General features: G+C 42.6%; 1 pseudogene; it reads right to left on the bottom strand.

Moving 5' to 3' along the window:
* Positions 1 to 835: 835 nt before the first annotated feature.
* LOC136480111 (uncharacterized) lies at positions 836 to 2,637 on the bottom strand (annotated as a pseudogene).
* Between the last annotated feature and the right edge of the window lie 2,643 nt (positions 2,638 to 5,280).

Below are 5,280 nucleotides of genomic sequence, written 5' to 3'. Positions count from 1 at the left end.
ACGATCCTTTTAGTGTTCTTTTATTTAATATCAATTTACAGTTATCTCCTTTTAGTCCTTACAAATTAAGTAATTACATAACACGGCTTACACTTACATACACACCAAAGGAACATGCAAGATTGTCTAACAGGCAACATATAAATCGATCTGAACTAATTTTCTGTCATGACAAGCTTCCTCTAGTAGAACTTAATGCCCTAATGACACATACTTAGTAACATAAAATCCTTTAGGCATTGGACATCCTGCACAATTTGATTTTCCTTGCTAAAGATCTATTATATTGCAAAGAAATCAACATGATTGGACAATCATCGACACAGGCACTACTACAGAAATGAGTGTAGTCCCGGTTGGGAACTAGCTTTACTCCCGGTTTCCCAACCGGGACTAGCAATCTGGGGCTAAAGGTGTTGTTCTTTAGTCCCGGTTTGCCACAATCGGGACTAAAGATCCTCCTAGCTTTAAAAAAAATAATGCCTCCTACCGCTGCGCCCCGTGAGATTCGAACCCAAGACCTCATGTACTACCTCGCGCATAGCTTACCACCCCACCTACACAACACATCTAACAATGGATGGGATGCTTTCCTTTTGAACTAACCCATCCGGGGACCTTTAGTCCCGGTTGGTGTTACCAACCGGGACTAAAGGGTGTACCTTTAGTCTGGGTTGGTATTACCAACCGGGACTAAAGGTTGGAGGACTTTTAGTCCTGGTTTAGCCGTTGGGCAGGGACCTTTAGTCTCGGTTGGAGACACCAACCGGGACTAAAGCCTCTCTAGTCCCGGAGGCAAAAAATGCCGAGGCTAATGCCAAATTGGGATATCGTTCTAAAGTCTGTTCTCTAGTAGTGAGGGATTATTTTTAAATAATAAGGGTAGCGACAATCGCTTTTCTTTTTGAACCCAGTACATGACTGTGCCCTGCAAGTGGGCAGGCGCGTGGGCAACCCACGAGCTCAAGAAATCTTTGTTCGCACTTGCCCATCCCTGTACCTTCTTGCCCTGTCGGTGTTTAGGATGTTTTCCACCCATGCCTCTCCTAGTGGTTAGTCCCCATGAGATTTTCTCGACTTGAAGGTATGCGCCGCCATGCTTGGACTTCCAAAGCATCTGATACGAGGTAGCTGCCGCACTCTCGTGAAGGCAATCTACTGCCTTTGGTATCATAAAGTCGCCCAACTGTTCAAAGCAAATTTTTGCATACAAGCCATGTTTCACGGCTGCCCCATTGATCATTTCAGTTGCCGAACCCTCGACTCCAGGTGATAAATCTTCATAAGGGGCATGGGGATAGAAATGCACTCCATGTTTCAGATAAGGAAATTCACTCAATAAGGGGCTTGTTTTGCTTTCACCATCGGCGACTGGTCTCTGCATGTTGTTCCCAACAGACAGTGCGACATGGCCTAGCAAATACACTTGGATAACGGGTTCCAAGTATATATCACATGGCAATGATTCTGACGATGAGCTCTTGGAATTGTAGCTCTGGGAGTAGTGATGATCTTGCTGCTGGCAACAAATAGGGTTTGGTCGAAACCATTTGGACCAGACGGTGTGAAGATTGTTCTGCTGTTCAACACAATGGCTAAAAACCGGATAAGCATCGGACACCCAGCATAAGTATTGTGTTGGTACCTGAGTGAGCTTTGTCTTCACAGTCTCGACTGTTGAGCCTAAGTAAGGTATGAACAGGTGCTGGCATCCGACTGCAATCCTAACTATGTCTGTACTTTCTGAAAGCCGTAAGTTGAGGGCAAGAGCAAAATCATTCTCTGGTGCACTGGTACCTTCAAGTAACAATATTAGGCCAACCTCCATCCCATGCTCTTGTAGTGAACTACAGGGTTGTAGAAGAAATGAGAGATGCTGACCATTGCTAACAAAGCAATACTTAGTTCCTTTGCCAGTGATAAGATTGCGTATAAGAGGGTCGGAAAACATGTATCTGTGTGGTGTTCCACCAAGCTCCACGTATCTCAAGAATTCGCTAGCACCTTCTGCAAACCATTCGAATCGCAGGGCGACAGCGGATCCTTTCAGCCCATCATCGTTATCATGACTAAAGATTAATGAAACAAACGACATGGCTGTATGAGCAATCCTCTTCGGAAAGGAGGAGCTCCTTACCGCTTGCTGTACTTCTTCCTCTTCTTGCAAGCGCTGCCTACAGCTGCGCCGAGTGTTGTCCGCCAACGTAGCAGTGGCACGCTGGTAACGTTCCACTTGTTGGAGGTCTCAAGGGCGGCCTCCAGCTTGATGTGTGCCATCTCCATCCTCTCTATGTTCTCCTTTGCATCTGACTTGTCCTGGTAACCCTCCTTGATTCTTGATAAGATTTGGTTAACAGCCTCCTGGGCCACTGCAGAACTGATCATCTGTGCAGCCATTAGCATTGATCAAAGCAACGTGTAGAACTCTACTATCCTGCATGCTCAACCGGGAAGAAAGCAAAATACTATCAGTCGATACATATAGGAGTCAGAATGTCCCTGTTCATCAGTTTTGCAAGAACAGAGGAAATCAGAACCTGGTGAGGTTGAACTAGCTGTATCCTGTAGGGTTGCTAACTTCTGAATGTGACGATATGTAGTCCTGTTTATTTGAAGAAAAAAGGTTGCAGGGTTGTGGCCAGCACCAACATGAGTTTGTGAATCTATCCAGCCCGGCCAGCTAGTTGTACGAGGATAGACACGGAGAGGTACATTATTTGAGAGCGACATCGTGGAAATTTGTCATGAGTGATATGCACACAGGAAGACTTTGAAGACTTTGGAGTAGAGGGCAACAAGCACTGAGGTCGACACCTCTAGGAACGCGCCAGGCATGGTCCAGAATTATTCATCGCGTAGGACCAAACCAGAGTCAAAGTCGATGGTGACTGAAGGTAGATATCTTGGCTGGAAAGCTTGGAGCAAAAAAAAAAAAAAAAAAAAAAAAAAAAAAAAAAAAAAAAAAAACCGAAGCTGACGGCAAGCCCGCAGCTGCGAACCTGTGTCATGGGTGTTACCACTACAAGCAGGGCCGTGAAAAAAAATCAAGATAATAATAGAAACAAAGAAAGTTAGAAATATAACAAAATGAGTAATCCTGAATAATACATATGCCATTGAAGATTAATTCGGAGTGAGAGCAAACAAGTAAAAGACTAATTACATTAATTAACTAGGTTATTTGAGGATGTACGCTAGGGACTAACTAGAACGACGGACAGGCAATACTTAAAAGAACAAAAGAACTGGGGGAAATGTTAGGACACTGACCCGATACTAAATTGTATACATTGCTATTAGAGATTAACTAATCCATCAATTCGGACTCTCGCACGGGTTAGATTCTTAGAAGACAGTTCTATTTTTTTGAACCGAAACTGTGGGGAGAAAAAACCTATGATTTTACTGAAACCAAAAACCGAACAAGAGGCTAGTGAGAAGGTAACCAAAAAGGAAAACAACCACACAAAGACACAAAGAAAAGGAGAAGAAACATAAGAGAAGGAAAATATTAAAATTTGTTTAATACCGCTAAATATTAAAAATTATTTATACTAAAATGTGTTTTTCCTCCTTACTCATTTTCTAATACAATAAACATAATAAATATTTACGGGTTACTTTATGCTACTTTCACGAGGTAAGTAATATTGGGATTGATGGTTACTTTAGTCAAATCTTTTATAATAATGACAAGGGTTGGTAATTTGTATACAAATTTTTGGGTGTTTGTTGGTATATATTAATGCACACAGAATAATCCGCAAGCACACGGATATTATACCGATGTAGCACTTCACTAGGAGTACCCAGTTTTATATTGAACTCGAGGAAACGTGTGTGACAATAACCAAATCTAGCTTAGCCCAACTTCACAATCAAGGCTAGATAATAGGAGCGTAGAGGAGATCACAAAGGTCTTCTAGTTCTAACTTCGGTAAGCGTTGTCTTCTATTGTTAAGTTCTAGGGATATTACTAGAGAAAACACAGGCAGAGTATGTTTCATATAGCAACGATGTCCTGTTAGGCCTACTAACGGGAGGTGGACTACAAAGGATTCAACGAGGCCATAAGAGTCACCCTCGTGATCTACCACCGATCCGGAAAGTAGGGTACATCCACGAGTAATTGAGTCTAAGCACCACGCTTACACTACGAATACTACTTTAATCCAGGAGCTACAGCGATTAAAGTACTCAAAAGAGAGTCGCAAACCTGAAGAAGAATATGAACAAGATGCTTACTTGAATTAAAAGTCGATTACTAGAGAAATCTTAGAAACAAGCTCAAGAAGAACTTGATTCTGCTAGGGTACAAGACGTAAAGAGAGTACCGACAGGCCGGGACTCCTCCTAAGCTCTTCCATCTCACTCTATCTCTATATCTCTAATACAAGACTAGATCCTATGAAGGACTAATCTTCTCTTGATTGCTAGCTCTGATCCTAGTGAAAATATGAATTGGGGTTTTTGGCCCTCAAGCTCTTAGGATCAAATGCATGGCATATACCCCAAAGGGGGGGGGCACATGCAGGTATATATAGGCTGGAGCATCAATTCTGAGCCCTCGGATCAAACCGACTTGAATAAACAGCGTAGATGCAATCTAGGAGGCTGTGGAAAACCGACGTAGGAAGCTGGAGGCTCAAGGACACGCTGGCTGGCCTGCATGTGGGACCGGCCGGCCCCACATGTCAGTGGCTCAGGCTCCGCTTCGATGGAGAGCCTCCTAGAGTCTTCCCACGTTGTTTATCCTACGGAATTACGCGATTTCCTTTGACGAATAAGTCCTCCTTGGCGGTTTTCTCATTAAATCCTGCTGAAAACACAGATTCACCAAAACTCGTGGAATTTATTAGTTAAAACCCCTAAGTCTATGTTGGTGATCCATTTTAATCATTTATGACAGTTATATTGATGGTTTGTGATGAATATTAACTACCGTCAACAAACTCCCCCACACTTAGGCTTTTACTCGTCCTCGATAAAAGGATGGATTACTCATGACATAACTTTGGGACAAGACATGAACATAAAAACATTCCTAATCATACATGCTCTGCAGGATTCAAAGTGTCTACCATGAAACTTTGGACGGTTGAAGAATGGAATAGCTTGAAATAGATCACCATCTTCCTTCAGTCAAGTCAATTGGAGAAACATTTTAAGATTATTTGAAAACAAATCATAGCTTACCTTCTCCTTTTGTGGTACTCTTAAATCACTCTGTATATGTGGTATTTTTGGATCCTCGCCAAGGCATTAATGATCTTTGCCTTC

This window comes from Miscanthus floridulus, chromosome 9 (assembly GCF_019320115.1).
Source record: "Miscanthus floridulus cultivar M001 chromosome 9, ASM1932011v1, whole genome shotgun sequence".
Taxonomy (NCBI): Eukaryota; Viridiplantae; Streptophyta; class Magnoliopsida; order Poales; family Poaceae; genus Miscanthus; species Miscanthus floridulus.
This window is presented reverse-complemented; position numbering and strand designations above follow the sequence as displayed.